The sequence below is a fragment of the Microcebus murinus genome, chromosome 10 (genome assembly GCF_040939455.1).
Source record: "Microcebus murinus isolate Inina chromosome 10, M.murinus_Inina_mat1.0, whole genome shotgun sequence".
Taxonomy (NCBI): domain Eukaryota; kingdom Metazoa; phylum Chordata; class Mammalia; order Primates; family Cheirogaleidae; genus Microcebus; species Microcebus murinus.
The window spans coordinates 88,521,035-88,548,184 of record NC_134113.1 but is presented as its reverse complement, the minus strand read 5'-3'; the positions used below and the strand labels follow the sequence as shown (position 1 = coordinate 88,548,184).

Sequence of the window (27,150 nt, the reverse complement as noted above, 5' to 3'; positions counted from 1 at the left end):
TGGCTTAGATAAGATGTGTCACCTATACTCTACTGAGTGCACTAAGTCTGGGTGAACAGGCCGGGAACACTTACCTTGGTTCACCCGCCCTTCTGTTTGCTTGGTACCCATCTATTCACACACCCGCCAGATGCTTACTGGGTCCCTCCTTTGTGCTGGGTGCTCAGGATACAAAAAAGAGTAAGATATGATCCTGCCTCGAAGGAGTTTGAAGTCTAGCCAAAGAAACAAATGTAAGCAAAGAATAATACTTTACTAAAAAATCATGAAGACAGACACAAGGGAAAGGAAAAAAAAAAAGACAGCTTCCATTTGAAAGTACCACCAGAATAAATTCACAGAAGCAAAAAAGATAATTCACAGAAGCAAAAAATAAAATGGCCAATAAGTATATTTTAAAAGTTCAACTTCACTAATAAATCAACTAAATAGAAATCTAAACAATAACATTTTACCTTCTTAGATATGCAAAGTTTTTTTTTTCATTATTGCAAAGGTATGGGAAGTGATACTCTCCTACGCTATTGATAAACACCCAGATTAGTTTAAAATTTCTGAGGATCAATTTGACAATAAATATTCAAAACCACAAAATGTTGATATTATTTGACCAAATGAGTTCAGTTCTGCAAGTTTATGCTGAAGAAACTATTTAGGATAGACAAAAAGATTTATCTTGCAAGGATGTCTATCATTATATTATTTGTAAAATCCCTCAATTTAAAAATAATATAAAATACTGCATAGTAGGGAACTGGTTATATTGCAGAATTCTATGTGGCCATTAGAAATGATGTAGAGAGATGTTTCTGATGGGAAAGGATAATCACATATGTGAATAAATACAATAGAATTTATACTTGTATCTCCATATAAATAGAAAAGGATGGATACAAAACAATGTGTGTATTATGACTTCATTTTTACTTTACATAACACACTGAAAGATGTTCAGAGTGCTAACTACTATCTGGTGAGATGTGTAGGTTTTTTTTTTTCCTGGTCTTCTAGTTTTTCTTCAATATGTATGTATTGCTTTTGTAATAGGAAAACTGATTAAAGTGATACAGCTGACCCTCAAACAACAGGAGTTTGAACTGTATAGGTCTGCTTATGCATTTTTCCTTCTGCCTCTGCCACCACTGAGACAGCAAAACCAACCCCTCCACTTCCTCAGCCTACTCAACTGGAAGATGGTGAGGATGAAGACCTTTACGAGGATCCTCTTCCACTTAATGAATAATAAATATATTTTCTCTTCCTTAGGATTTATTGATAACATATTCTTTTTTCTAGCTTACTTTATTGTAAGAATACAGTATATAATAATACATACAGCATACAAAATATGTGTTCATCTATTGTTTATGTTATGGGTAAGGCTTCTAGTCAACAGTAGGCTATTAGTAGTTCAGTTTTGGGGGAGTCAAAAGTTATATGTGAATTTTCGACTGTGCAAGAGGTCAGTGCCCCTAAATCCCACATGGTTCAAGGGCCAACTGTACTTTTTCTGTTTGTTGTTTTATTTCAGCATATTATGGGGGTACAAATATTAAGGTTACGTATGTTGCCCTTGCCCTCCCTCTCCCCTCGAGTCAGAGCTTCACGCCTGACCATCCCCCAGTTGGTGCACATCACACTCATTATGTATGTATATACCCATCCTCTCCTCCCCTCTTCCACCTGCCCAACACCCAATAAATGTTATTCCTATATGTCCACTTAGGTGTTGATCAGTTAATACCAATTTGCTCAGCTGTACTTTTAACTTCAAAAGAAAATAAAGTCCCTCTTACACGTGCCAGGCACTGGCCTGGGCTCTGTGCATACAACCTCTCTACTATTCACAGCACTACCAGCTATTACTGGGATGAAGTGACTCACCTAGTCCAGACAATTAGTAACTAGCAGAGTAGAGACTAGAAATTATGTTCCAAAACTCCTGCTCCCCTCTCCACCTGGTTAGTCCACTGTTCCCTAGAATTAGATTTTTTTAAAACTCTATGTTGCTATGATGTTTAAAAAAAGTTTTCCATATAAACCAAAGCAAAACACCTTTTCAACCAATGTAAAAAACTATAATAAAATTCAGGAGATTCTGTGACTAGGCATAAGAATACTTTTCAAAGGCTTCTTTCACTTTATATCTGGGCACACAGCAAATCACCCTAAACCCTGTGGTGAGAGGGGACTGGGGTAGGGAAATGGAGAGTCAAAAATGAAGACAGACTCCTGCAGGAATAAAATGCACATGGATAACCCACAGCCAAGTCTAAACCGGTATCAAAAGCCAACCCAAATGGGCATTTTCCCTTCTGCCTGTGAACCTGAAGTTTTGTTTGTCCCATTCAGCCATCTTGTGCCCCTCTGCTTCTATTTAAAGTACAGTACATGGAACTATACTGTGCAAAATACAAATCACCCTTACTAAGTGCTTTATTCATTATTTACTCATCTTTGTCTTTCTCCGAACTTGCCAAATTATGTCTTTCCACTAGCATATGCATTCCCGGGTGGTCAGGTATAAACCTGTCCACTTCCACCTCTCCTTTCTGATCTCCCTGTGTCTTGTGGTTTCTGCAGATCTCTTTTCCTTTTGTTGGCGAGATATTATTTTTAGATAAGAAATCTTTTAAATGCTGCTTTAATCCTCTATGGCCTGTTTTTTTTTTTCCACCCTACACTGCATTACTTACATTTTATTAAATTGATTTTCACTCTCTGCTCTTCTCACATGGCAGGAAGATCAGCGCTTTGTTAGCGTTTGAGGCTGTTATTCCTGACATTTTTGCTTTTATGCATTCATATGCCTTTTAGGTTTTCCATAATCATTTAGGGTTCACTGTATTCTACACCCACCTATTTTTAATTCCTTTCTCCTATATCTCTTCAACACAAACCCAAAAGCAAGACACCTGAACTCCTCATTCTTAAAAATTACAACATGTCCATATTTGGTCATGCCGCCACCTCCTCCTGAAGCCCTCCTCTTTGTCCTTGTCCATAGAAATCCAAGGGATTCAAATGCCACCAACTCCAGCGTGCTTTCTCTAGTCATACTAATTAAAACTTCCCTCTGAATTCATATGCAACAGTCTCACAGCTCCTGCGGTGTTTCTCATAGAGATTTATATTATATGCACTTGATTACATCTTGTCTCCTCCAATAAATTCTAAACTCCATGAGGTCTAGAAGAGTGTCTTGTAGCAATAATACCTTGCCTATAATAGGTACTGAATAAATATTTTTAAATGATTGAGCAAATGGACCAACCAAGTTTCTCTAAGATCTTGGTCATGAGGGCTGAGGTGAATGTATACACAGTGGGGTTTCAATTCACATGTACCTCACCATGCTAACCCAGAGTGCATGGATTTACTGGTCATTAAGTTACCCTCTGTCTTATTTCACACACACACACACACACACACACACACACACACACACACACACATATACAGCCTTGCTGCTTGACTATTAATTTCAGTCTGATCTGGCCTTGATTTAATATTCCCTATATACGTTTTATTTAGGAGTCAATTTCTTTCATCTTTTAGCAATTATTTAGTACTTTATGTTTTGAAAGAGCTTCATAACCATTGATTAGTTATTCTTCTGTGAGACAGATTGGTATTGTCATCTCTATTTCACAATTAGTGTTATAGCTCTTTTAGAATTTGTCTAGCAGACTGTCTGGTTTGTACCACGAACCTGCTTCCAAAAGGTTGGAAGAAAGAAAGGCCAAAAAGGTTCAATGACTTACTGACGGTTAAAGCCAAGGCCAGTATTAAAACCTACAGGTAACTCAGCCTCTTGTCCATAGATTAACCCACTTCAACATATTTCCTAACCACAAGCCAGCGACCAGCATAAGGTAACCTAAACAAGGTTGGATCTAGAAAAACCTGAAGGTCAAAATTTCGAATAGTTATCCAATAGCACAAAAGTGCTATTGTTTTTTTTTCTTTGAAAGCAATGTTCTTCGATGCTAACGACAAGCACAAGAAAAAGGGAGATATCTGAAATCCCATTGTGAGCTGTCTGCTTTTCTAAGAAACAAGAAGCCTGCAGGCTCTTCTCATTTATATTATTAAAAATCTAAAAATATTCACTTCAAATTCTTTGTATTTACTTTTAATTGACAAATAAAAATTGCACATATTTATGGTATACAACATAATGTTTTGATACATGTTTACATCATGGAATGTCTAAATCAAGCCAATTAACATAAATATTACCTCACATACATATTCATTTCCTTTGTGTATGGTGAAAGCATTTAAAATCTACTCTCTTAGCAATTTTCAAGTGTACAATATCTTGTTATTAGCTATAGTCGCCATGTTGTACATTAGATTTCCTGAGATTATTCCCCCAAGTCTAAATGAAATTTTGTATCCTGAGACCAACATACCCCAATTCCTCCAACCCTAGCCCCTGGTAACCACCATTCTACTTTCCGCTTCTATGAATTCAACTGTTTTACAATAGATTTCACATATAAGTGAGATCATACAGTGTTTTTGTCTTTCTGTGCCCAGCTTATTTCACTTACCATAATGTCCTCCAGATTCTTCCATGTTGTTGCAAATGACAGGATTTCTCTCTTTTTTAAGGCTGAATAGTATTCTGTTGTATACATAGACCACATTTTCTGTATCCATTCATCCACTGCTGGACACTTAGGTTGACTCTGTATCTTGGCTATTGTAAATAATGCTGCAACAAATAATGGGGGTGCAGCTATTTCTTTCACATATTGTTTACAATTCCTTCAGATATATGCCCAGTAGTGGGATTACTGGGTCAGGTGGTAATTCCATTTTTTTGTGTGTTAAGGAACTTTTATACTGTTTTCCATAGGAGTAATTTACACTTCTCATCAACAGTGTGCGAGGGTTCCCTTTCTCCACACCCTCAGCAACACTTGTCTTCTCCTGTCTTTTTGATGTAATAGCCATCCTAAGGGGTGTGAAGTGATATCTCACTGTGGTATTAATCTGCATTTCCCTGATGATTAGTGATGTTGAGCATTTGTCCATATACCTGTTGGCCATTTGTATTCTTTTGAGAAATGGCCATTCTTCTTTTGGCCATTCTTCTGTTGGCCATTCTTCTTTTGAGAAATGTCTCTTCAGGTCTTTTGCCCATTTTTAAATCAAGTTATTTGTTCTTCTACTATTGAGTTTTCTGAGTTCCTTAAAAACTCTATGTATTAACCCCTTATCAGATATATGCTTTGCAAATATTTTATCCCATTCTATAAGCTTGTCTCTTTTCTCTGTGGATTGTTTCCTTCACTATGCAGAAGCTTTTTAGTTTGATACAATCCCACTTGCCTATTTTTACTTTTGTTCCCTATACTTTTGGAGTTATATTTAAAAATATTTGCCCAATCCAATGTTATGAAACTCTTCCCCTGTGTTTTCTTCTAGTGGTTTTACAGTTTCTGGTTTTATGTCTAAGTCTTTGATCCATTTGACTTGATTTTTATATATGGGGTGAGATAAGGGTTAAAATATTCAGTTCAAATTCTAATTTGAGCAATCCCATCTGCCATTTAAAAGTCCTGAAAGTACCTTGTAAACTATAATACTTTATACAAATGTAAGGTCCAGCATAATGTTACAGTTTATTTTCCTGCAAATCCCATTAGATTGCTTAACCTTCTTGACTTTCTGTCTTCAAATTTTGCTTGGTATTAATGAACAGAGGACAAGTTCCTTAACGTTTCTGGGGATGTTTTATGAAGAAAAAACACAGTTGGATTAGAAGACTTCTACAGTGCCCTGCTGTCCAAACATGCCACAGCTGTGTGAGTGTAAGTGACTACCGTGCTCTAATTCCCCTGATGGAGACATTTCAGGACCATGAGTAGCTGTTGTATGAGCAATTTCATAAGGTCCTTCACGCCACTTCATATAAGAGGCCCTAGAAAAATCCCTGTGACTTTCTGCATTAGCTCACTGTTCACATTTCACTTCACGTGATGCCCCTCTCCTCCCTCTGCACTCCCCTCCTCCTGCTGACCACATTCCCCTTGCCTTCCCTCTTCTAGCGCCAGTAAGTAAGCTTTCCTAGGCGAGGATGGAATCTCACCACAGTGAAATTTGCCTCAATTTCAATCAGCAACAGAGAGGGAAAAAATGCCCAAATTAAGCTGCTTGATTACGGAAATTAATCTTGTCATTTAGCGTCCCCGTTCTGCAGAACAGGGCCTTTGATTAGCCTCCTTGTTTCAGAATATTACAAGCAGACGTTTATTAAGCAGAAAGCACTTTTTTTTTGTAGCCAGGCAAGTCACAGGAAAAATAAAGGTGCCAAGAGGCTTCTGGAAGAAGGGCACAAGTCGAGGACTATCTGCATGCTTCCAAGTCCATGTCCCCATCCCCCCCTCCCCCCAGCAAGACTATCATGGAATCAGGATCTCAACCAACCCACCCAGCTATGGATGGCTCCTCTGATGGGAATTTTAAGAAGCAGAAAGGGAATCCATAATCTGTTATCCTTTTAGTAAAGGAAGGAGCCCTTGACCTAGAGACAAATGATGGCTACGGATGGCATGATGCACTGTAAAGTTAATTGCAAATGTGTGCAGAACCTGCTACCTTTATAAGGCCATACACTCTGGCAGTTCTGAATTCTGTTAGTGTCTACACTGAGAAGCCTTACAGACTGTACAAAGATTGCATGAGTGCTTTTGTTGGGGGAGGGAGGGATGCATCTCTCCCATCAGTATGCATTGCCATTTTTAAATTCTGAAGGGGTGCTATCAGGTAGGTGGTGATTTGCTGCCTAGCCCATGTTCTCAATCTCAGAGCTTCTGGGGCCACTTTGAGTTTGTGTAGTAAAGAGGGAGTTAGGTATGACCTGCTCCAAATTTTGATAAAAAGGCTTTTCCAGTGTCAACAGCCTGACCTAAACCACTCCAGAGGAAGCCCAGCAGGGAGCAATGGAGCAATTCAGTGTAGAAGCCCAGTACTTGACTAGAATTGCTCAACCTACCCTCAACCAATAGATAACATAATGCTAGGAGAAAAACAGTCATTGACAAAAATGAAACAAAAACAAAAACAGCTTGACGATAGAGTCTGTCTTCTTTAGTTGGACCTAACTTCTCCTTAGGACAAGAGCAAAGAAACAAGCAGCTCTTGAGTAATACCAGTCTCAGAAAAACCAACTTCCTAACTTCCCAAATAAGCTCACCATTCACTTCAACTCTCTAAGATGCAGCATGGCATGGTAGGAAGATCACAAGGTTTCATTTCTCTGAGCTTTTAGGTCCTCGTTTGTAGAATTAGAATAATAATAACAACCTCATTGCAAAGGCTTTTATGAGGGCTAAAAGAGATTATAATGTATGCCTGGTATCTAATTCTAAAGGAGATATTTAAAAGATAATGGTGGTTATTATTACTCAAAACCCTAAAGTCCTAATCTAAGACAGAAAACCACTCGCCAGAGATAAAGAACCCAAAGTGACACATTAGCCCTAGAGGTGGTCACCATGAAGGTTTGTTTTAAAAGGGTTCAGAGTGGGGTGAGACAGAACTAAGCAAAGCCCACTGGAAGATGAGCTGAAGGCAAGAATTCAAAGGCAAGAATAAGTTGTGACTAGTAGCACCAAATGAATACTCAATAAATAAATAAACCTATCTAAATTGGCCTCTTGTTCCACTTTGTGCCCTCACATCCCTACCACCTAAACTTGATCCAGCACTTGGAGTACTCTTTTGTAAACATAAAGGACTTCCATTTCTTTTCTACACACTTAGGATATGATCCAGACGTCTAAGCCTGATCTGTGGGGCCCAGTTTGCCTCCCTGACCTCATCTCCCGCCCCTCTCCCTCCTCTCTCCGCACTAGCCAGGAGCCCTTCTCGCTCTTTCTGGAGCTGCCACACTCACTTCTGCCTCAGAGCTTCTCTGCTTGCTGTTGTCTGAACCTAGAAAGCTCCTCGTTCCTGCCCACCCTTCAGGCCTTGGCTCAAACACCATCTCTTCTCGACTCATCCTGTTTAAATGAACTTCCTCCAGGATTCATTATCCTCTTTCCCTACTTACTTCCCTCATAATACTTAATTCTGTCTCAAATCATATTTTTTGCGTATTCTGTTTGCTGTCTCCCCCACTAGAAAGTTCCATAAAAGCAGGGATTCTGTCTTGTCCATTCAGTAGCCCCAAGGCCTCTAGCCTGTAATGGCACACAGTAAACATTTGAATAAATGTAGTTGAGTGAATCCACGGTCATTCTAAAGGGTTTTATTATTGTGCATGGAGCCTGTGTATTTTTCCAGCAGCCTGCCTCCCTGAGTTTAGGCCCCTGAGAAGCAGAATAATCCCCATCACTACTGAATGAATAATCAGTTTGTACGTCTATATCCCACTCCACACTGAGCCTGAAGGTAGATCCTGGGTCCTCCCTTTTAATAGTTTCTGCACTCCTAATGCCTATACAGTGTCCGACCAGAGTGTTGATTTCTCTCAACTGTCAGATGAATCAGGGGAACAAGAAATAATACTCACTCTTTGCTACTACCAACATATACAAGTCCTAGGCGAGTTGCTCATATTGTATCACAGAAAACCTGTCTTCTCCTCCCTCCCTACCCCCCTCGTACGTCTCCACAAACAACAGTCTACCTCCTGGTGTGAAAGTCTGACTCTATGAATTGAATTAAGGTGCCAGTGAGCAATAAAGCATTAGCTACACGTCACACTGAGGAGCATCAATTTATTAGGTGCAGTAGTGAGATTCATTCCTCTGATCAAAAGCCATTGCCACCTATGGTAAATGGCCAAAAGCAGAGCCCTACCTCCAGTGAGATGGACATTGGACGCGTGTAAGTATTTGGGAAGGGGTTGGTTAAGGAAGATACCAAAATAGAGTTGGCAGTATGAAAACCAAACGCTGTTGCCCTATTCCCATTCTGCAAGGGATAGGCCCTATTTCCAGATGTGGATTCCTCCCTATGCCAGTACGATGACATTCTGTACAGTATTTCTTACCTGAGTGTCACAACATGCATTGTCCTTCACAAAGCAGAACACTCTGGGCTTACTACACGGAGCTGCACGATCTGGCGACTAACACACTAGCACAATTGGAGAGCGGAGCGTAGAGAATGACACTAAAGCTTCGGGTTTGGGACTGGGCACAGAGGTCATCTTTTAATGGACATAAGAAATAAAGATGACAACAAGGGAAATATATAAATGTGGAGTAGACATCCTTAGCCTGGGGTATATGAATGGACCTCAAGTGATCCATGAATCCCCTAAAACTGCATGCAGAATTTTAGTAAGTGGATACTTATTGGAAAAGGGGTCTATAGCTCCTGTCAGGTTCTCAAAGGGTTCCATGACTCATGGCCACTGCTTTATAGAAGTCTCAAAGAAAAAAAAGTACATATGTCCTGTGACTCTTAAGATCTACTGGTGTTCACAGGCAGGGTTAAATTTTTCAGTTAATCAACCAATCCAATCTCCATAGAAATGGATTCAACAACTATTCACTAAGCTCCAAACGGTATACAAGAAACTACACAGCGCCACTTCTAGGTGTATGTGCAACAGAAGAAACTGCAAGAAAATGTTAGGATGCTTTTCTTCTACATGGGAACAAAATTCTTAGCAAAATGGTGACTGAAATAACTTCTGGGATCAAACATTTGGACTGAATTTTATTTGCCTATTATATTAGCATTTCCCACCACTTATTCTCCTTAATCTCTATTTTCACCTTGTATGTACCATCTTTTTTTCACTTTTCCTCTTCTCATTTTCAAGCTAAACCTATTTTAACTTTGAACATTTTCCATGAGCAAAATTCTGCTATAGTTCTTTGCATTCAATAAAGGAAGACTAGTATAAAATCCAACAAATAAAAAGTACAAATGAAATAAAGAATTCAGGGTTTCTTATTCCATTAAATCCGAGGAAGCTGCAAGAGATTAGATCATAATGTCTGAAAGAAATGGAAAAGAGGAAGAGAACTAAGAAAAGGAATGGTAAGATCAGATATGTTGATCAGGGTGTCTATTATAGACACAAGATATTTAAAACCATGAAACCATTTGCATTGGGAATGGAAAAATAATGGACTTGTCCTTATAGTGACAATCGTAGAGATCAGTAAAGGCATTTTAAGAAGCATAGCATGATGGTATCCAGACATTATTAGTACTTACAATTTGGTAAGTCATTGGAAAGTTTGGGAAAATTTTATGTAAAACTGGAAATCAAAAAAAGTATAGACCAAGCAATAAAGCTATTTAGAGTCATCCATCTGAATACTGAGTATCAGAATTATGATATAAGGGCAGAATAAGAGTGAGGCAAAAATGGGAACCAGATGGCAAAGGAAGCACGTGAGAATATTGTAAATCCCAAACATTGCAACACTTCTGGGACTCTGGGCACCAAGAACTGGAAGCAGGATAAGGATACAATGTTTGGTGGCAGCAATAACAACAATAGTAGCAGCAGCACAAAATAATAATAAGAAGAATAGCTAGCATTCATGAGCACTTACTATGTGCCAGCACTTTATACATATTTCATCCTAATGACTGCTCTACAAGGTTCTATAGCAAAAGAGGAAGATGAAATTCAGGAAGATGAAGGCACTTACCAAAGGTCATTTCTACAGAACTAGATCCAAGCCTGCCTAATTCCAAAGTGCTAATTCATTCAATAAGATGCAAAAGTAAAAAGCAAAAGATTTATTATACAATCTGCAAAGAAACCAGGGTATTAACGAGATACAAAAGTAGTGAACAATTTAGAATTCACTCCTTTTTGGAGTACACACACATCGATAAAGGTGCACCCAATCTCACAAAACACATAATAAAATCACCCCTCTTAAGTTGGTTTTCTCTTTGTCCTAGCCTTGCTTTAATTAAGCTGAACAGCCTCACTTTTGGAGAAATTTGAAAATCACAAGACTGGCCGTGTGTGTGCCCTTGCGCACACAGGTCCTCACGCACCATCAGGTGAGTCTTCAGATCGACCTGGGCAATGACTCAGAGGTGGAAATGACGAACGTGACACCACTTGAGGATTCCCCAAAATGGCTCCTTTTGGAGGAAATAGGAAAGTTACCATAGGCAAAGAGCCAAAACGAAGGAAACAGAAGAGATTTAAAGTTGAGATTAAACGTCTGGGTTTCCAGGGAACCTGGATAGTTTTTAGATTTAGGAACTTAATACCTAATGTACAAAACTCTCTGAAAAGAAGTGAAGGCAGGCAAATGCTAGCTTTCCTTGTTAGAGCGTTCGTCAGTGCGCATTAATTCTCAGCGAGAGAACTGCACAGAGCACAAAGAGCCAGGTCAGATCCCAAGTGTTATGTTTAGCCATTGGGGCTTGTTTGCAGGACAGCCAGCAAAGAAGAGAATCTGCTACAAGAGGGGTGTGTGTGTGTGTGTGTGTGTGTGTGTTGTTTTATATACTCTGGGATTTGTAGCAAATTTCACCGGGCCTCTAACAATTATAAAACAGCCACAAGGATCAGTAGTACCTAAGAAGAGAACCAATCAATTTCCAACCAGTAAATAATCGGAGCTGCCTCCAAGTCCCTAAACCTTTCCTCTATCATTACAGATTTTCATAAGGAAATTTAAGTTGCCTTATTCTATTTTTCCTTCCATGGTTAAGTTCTTCTGTGCCTTGGGGTCCCATCCAGAACTTCCAGTGATGACAGGAATGTTTTATATCTGTGCTGTCTGATGTGATAGCCAATAGTCACATGTGGCTAGAATTTAACTTTTAACTTGATTTAATTTTAAGTAATTTTTTTAAATTGAAATTTCAATAGCCACATGTGGTTAGTGGCTACTATAATGGTCACTACAGCAACTTTAGAACACTGAGAGGACCTGGATTATGGTTGTCTAGCTCTTCCTGTCTGCGAATGTTATTTTCAACTCTTCCCTTTACTTTCATCTCTTTGATTTTTTTTAAATCTACCTTTAAGTGTCAATCTCATTATTCTAGATTTTGTTTATACTGTACCTATATCTTAGGTTAAAACATATAAAATTGCCCTTTTACAGGTCAAAAACAGTACAATATCAGCGATCTTATGTGGTTCAACTTTATATAATGTAACTTAGGCTTCTTTTGCAGTACAGTGCTATGTACATAGAGCCATCTGTGGTTGAACGAATAAAAGAATAGATGACTAAATATTGGTTGAATAAGTGAGTGACAAAGTCAGGTGGGCAACAGATGTTGCAGTACGCAAGGTACCTTTCCTCAGATCAGCTCAGTATATTGGTATTGAGATTAAGCCATGAGGCCAAAACCTCTCAAATAAAAAACCTCCTACAGGGATATGTATCAGCCCTGAATTTAGTGAAGGCACCATTCAAAGCAAACAATAAAGAAACATATAGGAACTTCTGACCCCATAACAATAAAACAATCACTGAGTATCCAGGGATTCACAAATTCCTTGAGCAGAAACTGATTCAAAATAATTAAGGATAGGTTGTTTATTGACAAGGGAAATGGAGTCCATTAGAGAAAGGAGATTCAGGGATATGTACTAGAGAAACTTGAAGAGACTATAGAAATGATATATTCACATTCTAACAAAGGGCCTTGGGGAATGTTTCTGTGTATAATGAGAACTGGAGAAGTTAAAAAAAAAAAAAGAAAAAAGAAAAGACTGCCAGTTTTTAAAGTCTAACAAAACAAGCTCTCACTACAAACTTTACCCTTGCTTGGTGGTGTTTATGAAAGCCCATTGTGCCTGTCTTTAAAATGGAAAAGTAGGGTTAAAACACTCTGTATTTTCTTTCTCCCATTCTAAAAATGTGCTGTAGACTGTAGCATTTTTTTTCTTCTGGTACTTATATCCACGGGCTTCATTTGACGTCATTCCTTACACAACAATCTTTCCATTAAAAGAATACAAGTAGGTGATAATTGCAAGTGTAAATCAACATCCCGGGTCAGGACATCCAATACAAATGCTAATGCTCATAATCATACACACACACACACACACACACACACACACACACACACACACACCCCTGAAGCTCCTCATGTAAAAAAATGATGCCACAAACCCACTGCCAGCAGGGCATATATTTGGGAGGCTTTTGCACAGTGAAAAAGAATTTACAGTGATTCATCCATGACCTTTCATCCGACCCCCAGATGAAAAATAGCCCACATGTACCAGTCATATGCAGGATGCAACCACCATATGTGGCTAGATATGAGAGATGACAAGTTCCTACAGAGAAAGATCCTACACCTCTAGTTCAGCAGATTAAAAAAATATATATGTATAAGAACTGACATCGACAATACTAAGGGATTTAACAATGCTATAAAATAGAACCCAGAAAAGTCGATACTTATGGAAATGACAACTGATATACAGTAAAACTAACTATTCTCTTCATCCTGGGGGAAAATGCACAGAAAATTTAAGGTTCAGAGTTTCCACTAGTGTTTTGAACTGGGTTCCTTTTTTATTTTTTCCCATTCCTCCCTTCTCTCCCACTTATAGGAAGCCAGACTAATAGGTTACAGTGAGGTCACAATGATAAAGTCACAGTTTGGATAAGATGCCAGCAGGCTTTTTGGGGCCCATGCTATATGAAGCATGGAAATCCCACTCTGGGAAGGAGTGAGCGGCAGAACCTGGTTTCCATAGCACTGCCATGGAAACAGCGCTCCGTGACTCTGTGCCTCCAGGCCCTCTGAAGCTGAGGCACTGCTCCGACACCCTCCTCCATATCACACGCCCCCAAGCCCCTCGCAAGTGATTAAGCAGTGTGCTGAGAAAGTGGGGCCCTAGCCAGACATTTACCTGGTCATCTTAATATGCCTTAATGTCCTAGAAAGAAGAGAAAGAAAATTCAGATGTTTCCTCCTCTTTCATCGCAGGGTGGATTGGGTGGGTGGGACAGGGCTGGTGGGAGAGAAGGGAAAAGTAAAAATCTAAAGGTCAAAAACCCTACACTTGAAACTGCAAAAACACAAATCATGCCAAGTAGTTTATTAAAGAGATGGGCCTACTAATCCCATGCACCGGGTTCTTTTATCTTCTTTTGTCTGCCTGGAATGCCAGCGTGCAAGTACAAAGGGTTTAATTAACTATTAGAGTTTTCAAGAGACTCTCTCCTAAATCTTTACCATTGGTAGCCAATGGAGGGCCTGATAGGAATTTTTTTTTTCTCCATTCCGATCCCTTGGTCATGATTTTGAAAGAAGAATGAAAGTTCGGAAATGGTAGAAAATTCCAACAGAAGGAAGCAGGGGCTCTTTACCTAGCTGTGCATCCCTCACGCCTCTTTCTCTGATGGCTCCGAGGGGGTGAGTGACAGCCAGCCAGCGGTGCACTGCCTCAGAGTCTGGCCCTGCAACGTGCACTGTAGCAGAGCTGGAGCAATGCCCACTGACCGGGAGCAAACGAAAGGTCAGGAAGCCTGTTAGTCAGCAGATGCTCGGGCACCTGACGGGGCATATCAGAAAGGCTCCCAGCCCAGCAGCATGGTCCGCACACCGGCCAGGGCATTGCAGCTGGGACCCTTGGAATCCCATTCCTGTTTTCAGCTCTTTCCCTACCTGATAACATGAACCTGGGATGGTGACCCCAGCATATGTGTCATGCACACATGCACAAAAGCATTGCACCTGAGAAGAACCTGAAGCTACCTTTGCTGGTAAAAATCATTGAAAGGAAACATAATAAAGGAGCGCTTCAAAATTTGCTGATTGGAGAAAGGTGATTTTTATTTTTAGCCTCTTGACAATAACCCAATGGTGAGTAGAGAGGAAGGAGAACCCACAGAATATTAATCTAAGCAAAGAGGATAACAGTCAGACTGTGGGTTTCTAGCAGCTCAAGAATGGTTCTTCTGGGGGCAAACAACTAAAATGCTCTATGTCTTTATTTCCATACCTGGAAATTCTCCTCTGCCTACCTTGCTGAGTGCTGTGAAGTAGAAAGCAAAGCCAGGATCAGTCAGAGTTCGACAAAAGGGAGTAAAATAAGACGGGAGTTCTGAATTATTCATTTTTATTTATGTATTATACTGGCAATTGTTACAGTTTTTTGTTTCTCCTAGATGTCGAAATTGTAAAAAGAGGGTTGAATAATTCAGCATGACTCAAGAAATCATAAATGGAGAGCTGTCTGGGCAGTGACGGCCTACGAAATAGGCTCATTTTGTTGTTATTCTTAACATTTGCATGATGCATTGATCTGTAATTTAATTAACAACCTATGATGGCTCTAATGAATGTGATAATATTTGCAAGCATTTTAATGTTCTAAACGTGAGAGGGACTGAATTGCCCCACTCCCTTCATTTTTACCAAAGGGAAGGAAGGAATGAGGGACCCAATGGGAAAGAAAAGGGGGTGTGCTGGGCCCAAAGGCCATTCCAGGAAAAAGTCCGAGCCCACACATGCCAGAGGCATATTTCTGGGTACTAAGTCACGCCCTGGTTGTTTGAGCACTTGTGCTAAGCTCTGTATGCAATTTTATTTCTTACCACTGCAAGCCTGGAGGCAAGGCAGGCTTTATTTTTTTAGAAGGGTGTTATTTCAGTCTAAGAGTCACAGGTGAGTCGAGGAAACACAGGAAGTACAAATTTCTCATTATTCTTAGAGATTGAGGAGCCAAAACTCCAATCCAAACATTATATAGCTAAATCCATTTCTTCATTATATCTGCTTCAAAGTCTAGGAATGCTATTTGAGGTAACCAACTAAACAGTGAGTTAAGAGGAGAGAAGAGAAAGGAGTTTTAGGAAGAGAACATTCGGCCGGGCATGGTGGCTCATGCCTGTAATCCTAGCACTCTGGGAGGCCGAGGCGGGAGGATCGCTCAAGGTCAGGAGTTCGAGACCAGCCTGAGCAAGAGTGAGACCCCGTCTCTACTAAAAAAATAGAAATAAATTAGCTGGACAACTAAAAATATATAGAAAAAATTAGCCGGGCATGGTGGTGCATGCCTGTAGTCTCAGCTACTCAGGAGGCTGAGGCAGGGTGATCGCTTGAGCCCAGGAGTTTGAGGTTGCTGTGAGCTAGGCTGATGCCACAGCACCCTAGCTTGGGCAACAGAGCCAGACTCTGTCTCAAAAAAAAAAAAGAAGAAGAAGAAGAAGAGAACATTCATTACCTTAAGATTACCAGCCCTTAACTTTCCAGCAAAGACAGCACCACCATGACAGAAGCCACCCTAGAGACTGGTTCAAGCCTTTCTTTGCATCTCCCATCAGTGTTTCACACCAGAGTCCCCGATGGCCTTTGGGACAGACAAGTCTTCACCACGTATGGCTCTCTCTTATACTACAGGCTGGTCAGCAGCCCTGGCCCTGCCCATTAAGTGAAAGTGACACTCCATAGTTAACTGTACCCTCTAAAGAATGAATGCATTCACACATTGCCTAGTGCCCCACGGGAGCTTCATGGCTGAACTGTGTCCCTCAAAAAATCACATATGGAAGCCTTCATCCCTAGGACCTCAAAAATGTGACTGCATTTGGAGACAGGGCCTTTAAAGAGGTGATCAAGTTAAAAGGAAACTGTTAGGGTGGGTCCTAATCCAATCTGACTGCTGTCTTTATAAGAGGAAGAAATCAGGACACACAAAGAAACACCAGGACACACCCGCATCGAGAAAGACCACCGTGGACATGGTGAGAAGGCAGCCAAGGAGGGAGGCCTCAGGAGAAACTGAACCTGCCTGACACCCTGAGCTTGGACTTCTGGCCTCCCAAACCTTGAGAAAATATATTTATAAGCCACCCAGTCTGTAGTATTTTCTTATGGCAGCCCTAGAAAACTAAAACAGACATAGTACCACCTCCAGTGGAGAACCAACCAAAACAAGGTTCCATGTATCTTCAAGACTCAACTCACCTTCACCTTGTCCAAAAGCCCTTACTAAGCCCTGAAAGGAAATATAAACCCACAAATCTGTATTTAAGATCCTCGGAACAGGATGTGTTTTGTAATTAGAAATTTTTCAGATTTTAAAAAAGGCAATAGGGTGTATTCACCAAATATTACCCAACACCATCCATCCTAGGGGTGCCTGGGGCAAGACCCTGTAATCAAACACACACATGTTTCTACCAAAAACATAAAAAAAAATATGAGCACTTTTAAGATGAAATTGAGATTATTAAACAGTTTCATATCACTTTGCATCCTATTTTGTTGCCAAATGGGTTCACATTAGGTCGGGTTTTAACACTAAACAAAAAACAAATGTTTTGGTTTTCAGAGCTTGTTGGATTTCAGAGTTGCAAGTAAGAGATGGTGGACTTGGTCAATCTCCCGTAATAAAATGAAACCCAGAACTTCCAGGGTCATCGCTTAAATGGAGAGTGTGCCGGTGAGCAGGACCAGCCAGCAGACAGCAGACCGGGCAGAGGGGGCGCACTCCCTAGCAGGGTTCTCCCAAACGGCTCCTAGCCCCGGTGGGGATCCTCCTCACCTCCAATCCTGACCCAAGTCTGAACGAGGCTTTCCCCCTTCATGTCCCTTATCTCTGATAGAACAAACTGGGACTTTCCAAAAGACTTTGGCAAATTCCAGGGGCTACCAAAAGGGAAAACGAACAGAGCTCCTCCCACCCTACCCTTGCTAGCTCTCAGAGGCTTACAGCCCCGATGCAGTCCACGTGAGCCACAGAGAGAAAGGAGCTTAGATCCTGTCCCTACCACCTAGGAACACAACCCCGTATATTTGGCCCTTTCCATTTTCAAAACCGAGAGAAAAGGCCCTTCTCTGGCCTACAATGAAGTGGGGAAGAAGCTGCCATTCCCTTGCCCCTATACCCATTCACCCAAGCTCACCTCTTGTCCCATGAATACTTATTAAGCACCTAGTAGCACCTGCAACTCAAGTGAGTGCGAGGGATACAACCAACAGTGAGTAAAACACTGAATTTATCCTCTCGGAGCTATTCTTCTCTGTGTTCTGACAGCACACATCGCTTACCCCTGTTAGAGTACTCAGTGTCTTGCATTTTAATTGTTAAATGTCAACCTCCCTGGCTAAACTTTGGGCTTATTAAGGGAAGAAGCCAAGCATTTATTTTCATTTTCATTATTTATTTTCAAGCATTTAGCACAATGCTTAGCCTACAATAGGGGGCCAGATAAATATTGATTGAATTAATGAATAAGTGAACAGGAATGAGGGAGAACTTGGTCACTAAATGCTATCCATTCTCTCTTTTAACTACCTGAAAGGCAGTCTTTTCTCTTTATCTCCACTGCTGTGCCTTCACTATCTCCTGGCTGGATGGGTGGAACAGTCTAGTAACTAGTCTTCCTGACCACAAAATCCACCCCCCACACTGCCATGTTATTCTCATACATGGCCCTTTGCAATACGCCCCAACTTGCTTTCTTCTTTTTCTTTCCAGTTTTCTTCCACTTCCTACCATTCGATGTTTGCCCCATTTACCCAGAACTACTCGATGGACCTAAAATAGCCCCTGTTCCTCCTCCATCTCTGTACCTCTGCCTGTGCTGCTGTTCTACTTTTCTCTAATGCCTTCTTACTGTTCCTCTTTAGCCTCTCTGTAACCCCACCTCAAATTAGCTCGCAGCTGGAAAAACTCCTTTCTTGCACAGGGCCCAATTCAAATGTCTTCCATGGAACTTCGCAACTCCTCAGGCAAAGTCATGCTTACCCTCTAAAACAAATAATGTAGTCAGAGTGGGTCCTGGAAGGGAGGGCTGTGTTCATCCCCCCCTCTCCACATACACACACGCACCATACACTTCACACATACCATGTGCCTGGAGGAGGTAATTCCTAGCCCCAAACTTGAATCGTGAAATGCATCCCTCTGCCTTTAAGTGGCTGCTGTTAAAATGCAAATATCTGAAAGATGCATCATATGCAAAATTCCTTGTTATCAGGGATTAAAGTCCAGCTGAGCTACAGAAAGGAACTGGTGCCAGGAAAAAAAGACAGAAGGCAGAAAAGAAGAAAAGTGCTACATAAAAAGAGGCAGGAAGGGACATAAAATGAATTTTCCTTATTTCACCAGATGACTGGGATCAGTCCTGGCCCTGTGTAGTAACCTGGACCATTTTTGGTCATTTAGGAAAAATTTAGTACCAGGAGCTGTGAACATTCTCCTTTGGAGCCATGTATGACGAAGATATGGCCACTATCTTCAAACAGCTGATATTATATTCACAAGAATTTCAAGCCTGCTATTCTATCCATGATCACATTTTTTTCTAACAACCACATTTAACCCTTTGTACTCGGATGTCGAGTGTGGATAATGTCAAGTGGATAATGAGAAAAAAGCAAGCCAAGGACAAAGGGTTAAAATGAAGGAAATACATTCCATGGAGTTTTCTAGACTTCTGAACATTACTAACTTTCCCTACTACACAGAATAAATGTGGGAAGCAAGTAAGCCGCAGGAGTTGGCCATAAATATTCTCAATCCCAGCCATGAAATATGTCCTTACTCTAACATATATAAGTTAATGATTCAAATAAAAATGAGGGAATGAGATTCAAAACAATTTAATTTGCTCTGCCTGTCTATTCTGCTTTCTGTATTCTAAGCACTTCCTGAAGGACTGGGCTTAAAGTCTCATGAATTTTTAACATAGGAGCTTCAAAGGGAATTTGGATGTGCAAAAATAGAGGGAGACAACTCTATGAAGAAATGATGGAATCATACTTGTAACATATTTGGTGAAAGATAATGGTACCGACCTTCTTTGATGTTGGGTCAAAAGGAGATGAACAATCTAGCAGATTCTAAGAGGTATCTGTAAGGTAGTTCCCCTCTCTCAAGTAAGCGCTAGTCAAAAATCTAACGTATCAGGCACAGGAACATGGTCATGGGTGTCACAAATACGTATAAAATATAATTTATGCTCTCATATTGTTTGGTAAGATGAGATATGCCCATGAAGAAAAGCAGTTAGAATCTGACAGAATCAGACAAAGGTTAATGAGATAAACAGTTAAGAAATGAAAGTATGGAATAATACCAAAAACTTCTTTTTACTGAGAAGATTCTCTATGCCAAGCACTTTATAACACCTCTGTTAAGTCTCAAAACAACCATACAAAGATTCTATGGCAGAAGTGCTCTAAGAGCAGGACAAACAGAAAACTTTGGTCAAAGCAAGGGACAGTTACTGTTTACACATTTTATTTTAAGCTAAAATATATAAATGTGCATACATTTGCCAATCTTTTGACAGAGGCAAAGCTTTTTCTTTGATTATTATTGATGACTGGAGTTACTAATCTTTCTTATATAAATGACACCCAAAGTATACAACTTATAATTCCTAGTTGCAGTTTCTTAAAGATAGTTCCAAGGGTTGAGGATCATTTCTATTTCCATATGGATATCCAGTTGTTCTAATACTTTATTGAAAAGACTTCTTTCTCCATTAATTACCCTGGCTTTATTGAAAAATCAATTGAACACATAAATACAGGTTCATTTCTGAGCTTCATTGAATTCTATGGATCTATATGTCTATCCTTATGCCAATACCACACTGTCTGTATCACTGTAGCTTTGTAGCAAGATTTAAATCAAATAATGTAAGTCCTCCAACTTTGCTCCTTTTCTGAATTGCACTGACTATTCTAGGTCTTTTGTCTTTTTATAAAATTTTTATAATTACTTCAATTTCTGTTAAAAAACAAAAACTACTGGGATTTGTATTGTGATTGAGAGGAATCTAAAGATAAAAGTGAACTGAAATCTTAAAATACTGTCCTCTTTCGATCCATGAGGACAGTGTAACTTTCCATTTACTTAAGTGCTTAGTTTTTCTCAGCAATGCTTCACAGTCTTCAGTGTAGAAGTCTTGAATATATTTTGTTATATTTATCCCTAGATAGTTCACAGTTTGGATGCTATTATAGACAGTATTTTATTTGAATTTGTAAAATTAATAATTCTCTCCTAGTATATGAAAATACAATTGATTTCTGTATATTGACTTTGTATACTGGGACCTTCCTCATTTCATGTAAGTTCTAGTGATATTATGTAAATAAATTTTCTACATAGAAGATCATGTCTTATGTGAAGGAAGATAAAATTACTTTTTCCTTTCTCAGCAGTATGCTTTCTATTTCTTTTTCATGCCTTATTCCATATGCTACACACCTAGTATAATGCTGAGTAGAAGTAGTAAAGGTAGACATTCTTGCCTTGTTCCCAATCTTAGGGGAAAAGTATTTAGTCTTTCTCCAATAAGTATGATGTCAGCTGTAGTGTTTTCACAAATATTTTTATCAGATTAAAGACGTTACCTTTTATTTTTAGTTTGTTGAGAGTTCTTACCATGAAAGAGTGTTGAATTTTTTCAAATTGTTTTCCTGCATCTATTAAAATTATCTTTTTTTTTCCTTTTTTTCCTTTTAATATGATGAACTACATTGATTGATTTTAAAATGTTAAACCAACATACAATTACTGGGATAAACACCTCTAGGACATGATGTATTATCCTTTTTATAACTTGCTGGATTTTCTATTCTCTAATATTTTGCTGAAGGTTTTTGCTTCTATATTCATGAGGAATATAGTGACATAGTTTTCTTGTAATATCTTGTTGCATATTGATACCATGAGAATACTGATTAGGAGTAAGAAAACGTTCCCTCCTCTCCTATTATGTGTGGAAGAGTTTACATAGAATTGGTATTATTCTTTCTTTATACATTTGGTAGAATTAACCAGTGAAGCCATCTGGGCCTGTCATTATCTTTGTAAGAAAGATTTTACCTAAAAATTCAGTTTCTATGATACATATAGAATTATTTGTTATTTTTTCCTCTTAGGTGGGCTTTAGTAGTTTTGTGTCTTTCAAGGAATTTGTACATTTACCTACTTTGTCAAATTTATTGGCATAAAGGTAGTCATAGTATCCTTTCATTAGCCTTTTAATTTCTGTATAATCTATAGTGGTGTCTTTCTTTCATGCTTGGTATTGGTAATTTATGCCTTATATCTTCAATTCATAGCCAGTCTTGCTAGAGGTTTATCAATTCTATTGATCTTTTCAAAGATTCTGAGCTTCATTGATTTTTCTCTTTCATTTGTCTATATTCTATTTCATTGATTTCCCCTCTTTATTTTTTTTCTTCAGTTTATTGGGTTTATATTGTTCTTCTTTTTCCAGATTCATAAGGTAGAAGCTTAGGTCATTGATTGCAGATCTTTCTTCTTTTCTAATGTAACCTTTCATTTCTATAAATGTCCCTCTAAGCACTGCATTAGTGGTAATGCACTAATTTTAATATGCTGTTTTTCATTTCAATTCAGTCCAAAATATTTCCTGAAGACCCTTGTGATTTCTTTTCTGACCCATGTATTACTTAGAAGTATGTTGTTTAATTTCCCAAATTTGGATATTTTCCAAAGATAGTTCTGTTTAATTCTGATGTGGTCACAGAACACATTTTATATAATTTCAATCAACTTAAATTTATAATATTTGTTTCATGGCCCAGAATATTGTCTTATCTTGGTAAATATAACATATGAACTAGAAAAGAATGTATGGTTTCTTTTGTTGTTAGATGTAATATTCCATAAAAGTCAATTAGGTCAAGTTGGTGGATAATGTTCAAGTCACCTATATTCTTAATATGTTCTGACATACTTGTTCTATAAATGACTGAATTGTTGAAATCAACCATAAATGTAGTTTTGTTTTCTTTTCCTTCAGTGTTCTATTAATTCCATCAGAGTTTGCTTGAATCTTTGTAATTAGGTGAACATGCATTTAGGACTGTTACATCTTTTTGATTTTCATTTTTCACTATAAAATGTTTCTCTTTATACCTAGTAATCCTTGTCCTAAAGTCTAGTTTGTCTGATATTAATATAGCCTACCCAGATTTCTTTTGATCAATACTTCTATAGTATATCTTGATTAATTTCTTTACTTTTTACCTATCTATGTCTTTATTTTTAAGGTAGGTTTCTCATAGATAGCATATAATTGGGTCTTGTTTTTTTATTAAATCTGACAACATGTGCCTTTCAGTGGAGTATTTAGGCCACTTACATTTAATATTATTTTAATATATTTGGTTGTAAATCTATCATTTAGCTAATTGTTTTCTATTTTTTACATCTATTCTTTCTTTTTTTTGTTTCTTGCCTTTTCTTCAGTTGAGTGTTTTTGACAGTTCTGTGTTACTTCCACCATTATTAGCTCTACTCCTTGTCATTGTCTGATGGTTTCTTTAGGACTTATAATGCACATCTTGAAATTATTGCATTCTTTCTTCAAATAATGTTATACCATTCCTCAGACAGTATAAGAAACTTATAACAGTAAATTCCATCGTTCCCATCATTATTAGGGCTGATGTTATCATATGTTTTATTTCAATATATATTATAAACACAATATATTGTTGTTATTTTTGCTTTAGACAATTTTTTTTGGAAGATACTTAAGAATGTTTCTAAATTCCCACCAATTTACTATGTCTGATGTTCTTCATCCCATTGTCTAGATCCACATTTCCACCTGGGACCATATGCCTTTTGACTGAAAAACTTTACTATGTCTTAAGTACAATGAACCACCAAATAATTACCTCAGGTTTCATTCTCCTGAAAGTCTTTATTTTACCTTCATATTTAAAAGGTATTTTTGCTAGGTATAGAATTCTTTGGTGAGGGGTGCTTTGTTTTGTTTTGTTTTCAGTATTTTAAAGACATTGGTCCATTTCTCCTCACTTGCTACTTTCTGATAAGAAGTCTGCTGCCATTCTTACCTTTTCTAGACTGCATATAATTTGTCTTTTTTTCTCTAGAAGTTTTTAAGATTTTTCTACTTTTCAATAATTTTATTATAATGTGTTTTACTGTTTTCTTCATTTTTTGTTTGTTTGGGATTTGCTGAACTTTGTAAATGTGTGGATTTATAGTTTTCATAAATTTTTTTCATCAAATAGTTTCATAAAGTTATCATCAAAAATGTGGAATTCTATTTTTGGCATTAATTCTTCCAATATTTTTTCTTTGCTTCTCCCTTCTGGGTCTCCAATTACATACAAGTTGGACTGACTGATATTATCCTATGAATCTCTGAAACTGTTCATATTGCCTTTTTTTCTCTCAGTGCTCTATTTTGCATATTTTCCATTACTGTCTTCTAGTTCCTTCATATTTTATTACAATGTCTAATCTATTGTTAATCTTATCCTGTTTATTTTTAATTTGAATATTATTCACCCCCTCTTTAAGTTTCATTGGTTCATTTTAAAAATGTCTTCCATTTTTTTCTTTCATCATGTTCATGTCTTCCTTTATATCATTGAACATATTTATAACTCTTTTAATGTCTTTTACTAATATTATGTATTAGTAAAGGATACTAATACATATCCTTTACTAACATTATGAACATCTTTGTTGTTTCTGCATTTGTTCCACTGATTTTTCTTTCCTACTTATAGGTCAAATTTCCTGCTCTGTATATGTTTATGTGCATGCGTATAATAATTTTTCAAATTCCTTTTAAAAAGTAGGTGTTTTTTTGGCAGGATGTTCCTTGCAGATTAGTTTGCTCCTTTTTATGGTATTCTCAACCTTTATTTTATCACTGTTAACCCCACCTCTGAGACATGGCTCTTCTGAGATCTCTACTAAATGTCCCATGTATTCAATGATTTCTTCTACTCTGGCTTAAGAGAACTAGCATGGTCCCTGGCTTTATGGGAATTCTCCTTGATAATTATTATTTTTCCAGAAAGTGTTCTTGTCCAGCCATGGAGTTTCACTTAAAATATGTGCAGATTTGAGCAAAGACTCAAGAGGAACCCAGTGCATATTTCTAGAGCTCTTTCTCATTTTATGAATTCTATCTCACAAAAATCTTGCTGCTGTAGCCTCCCAAACCTCTGATCTCTGTTTCTTCAACTCAGTGAAACTACTGAAATCTGCTTGGATAAGTTATCCCTCTTTGTACCCTGGTTCTGGAATTATCTCCAGGTAAACAGCCTAGAAAAATCTTATTTCTCTTTTCTCAGGAATATTAATCCTTTGCTGCCCATTGTCCAATGTCTAAAGGTATCCATCTACTTACTTCCCCTTCCAATTTTCGAGTTATTTATGGTGGCAGGATAATTCCAGATTGCCTCACTCCCTCATGACTGGAAGTAAAAATCTCATGCTTTTTATTTATAATGTTGAAATCAGATTATTTAGTCCATGCTTGTAAACCTTCAATGGCTTCATATTACAAATGGAATTAAATCCAAAGTCTTTACCATGGCCTCTAAAGATATACATGATCTGGTGCCTATCTTTTTTTTCTGACCTTGATTCCTATCAATCACCCCTTACTTACTATATTCTAGTCATATTTACCTTCTTTTTGCCCCACAGTTCCACATCAGAGCCCTTCCCTTGCCGTTAACCCTTCCTAGGGTGCTTCTACCATAGAAGAGGCCATCACCTAGGTGGCCTCTTCTTGTCCTTTCATCTCAGTTGAAATTTTGGATTCTCAGTAACAGCTTCCCTGAACACACAATATAAACTAGCTACTCTCCCAGTCATCTTTCATTAAAATATCTCACTTTAGCTTCTTAATAGAAATCACCACTATCTTAAATTATTGTGTTTATTATCTTATCACCCCCAAGAGTAGAAGATATAAACTCCATTAGATCTGTGACATGGCCATTTGCCACTTAATATCCACCACCTGCAAGAGTGCCTGTATATACTAGGTACTCAATATTTTTTCAATTAAATTTGTTCATTTTAATAAAAATTCAGAATACAGAGATAGGCTTGTGGTCTAGATTGATGATGGAAGATGATGAGGGAACTGAGCCCTAAAGTTTGCTGCTGCCCTTTCTTTCCAATCATTCTTGTTTTGCTCCCACTCCTGCTTTAGCACCTGCAGTCCTAACCTAACAGCTAAATTTGAGAAGACCCAATGATACTGTGGATTTACTAAGTCTTGCTGGAATATTTGGGATTCATCTTTATCCAAATTAAAATTGGAATCCTTTGAGATGCCCGTTTCTAAGAGAGAGAGATGTGGGGGGCAAAAAAAAGAGACAAGCCCCAGTAAGTCCACCTGTTCAGATTTCAGAAAACCTTTCTCTTTCCTTCTCAGGTGAGGATATCCCTGAATTCAGAGAGAAAGAGGGGAAGATTACTTTTACCGAAGCAGCTGTTGCATGGTGGTACTATGGAGTCGCTGGATGGCTCTCTGTCTTGAAGAAAGGAGCCACCTCAAAAAAAGAGTTCTCTCCTCCCTCTTCCTAGTATGTTGTGAGAAGTGAAAGGAGAAAGGTGGTGCAGTGAGCTGGTGGGGAGGCGAGGGTGAGACAAGAGTCTGTGAGGCGGTTCTAATCCACTCCACAGAGCACCTGAGACCCACTGTCTGGCAGGCAGAGATGGCAAGTCTGTCACTGTGTCATCGGAAAATGTTTGTGTTCTGTCAACAAGTAGAATCCTTTTAGACTCCCACATACTAGATATTTGACAAAAGCAAGGGACTTCACAGAGGGAGGTATTTAAGGTCAGGGATTATAACTCAAGGAGCAGCCCCAAAACAAAAGCAGGATGAAGTCAATAAACTCATTCTTATACCTTGTGTTATGACTGAATTATACTGTTTTTGTGACTTGTATTAAACTCATTAGCACATAGACTCTTTCAGATCAGAAAACTATCCATTTTATTGCAAAAACTAAAACAAATAAGGTTAATTTATTTATGCTGACATGTTGAGGAATAAGGTTGACGAATAAGGTGTGGGTTTTTTTGACATATGACTTCTAGCTTTATAATCCTGCATGAACCCAGAGATATCTTTTTTTCTTCAATTCTTAATAAAAATGAGAGTCATAGAGAAACTACCAGGAATACTGTGGGAGAAATAAAACAAACACCCTAATCTTCTCTGGAGCAAACATAAGCATTAGTTTATCTTTCACAAGCATTAGTTTATCTTTAAAACACCTTATCAGAGGAATAAGGCCAAAAAGAAATATATATATATATATATATATCTTTTATATATATAACTTTCCCTCCCTAGCTAAGAAAGTAAGCCACAAGACAGAATCAGACATACAGATCAAAAACCATGTTCCCTCCCAAAACAGGCTTAAATC

The 27,150-nt window shown here is 38.3% G+C and overlaps 1 protein-coding gene and 1 pseudogene across 3 annotated transcripts in view; one reads left to right on the top strand and one right to left on the bottom strand.

The window, feature by feature from the left end:
* Window positions 1–27,150, bottom strand: part of GRIN2B (glutamate ionotropic receptor NMDA type subunit 2B) — a 422,771-nt gene that overhangs the window by 247,023 nt on the left and 148,598 nt on the right. The window lies entirely within an intron of this gene.
* LOC142873588 (uncharacterized) lies at window positions 3,656–3,711 on the top strand (annotated as a pseudogene).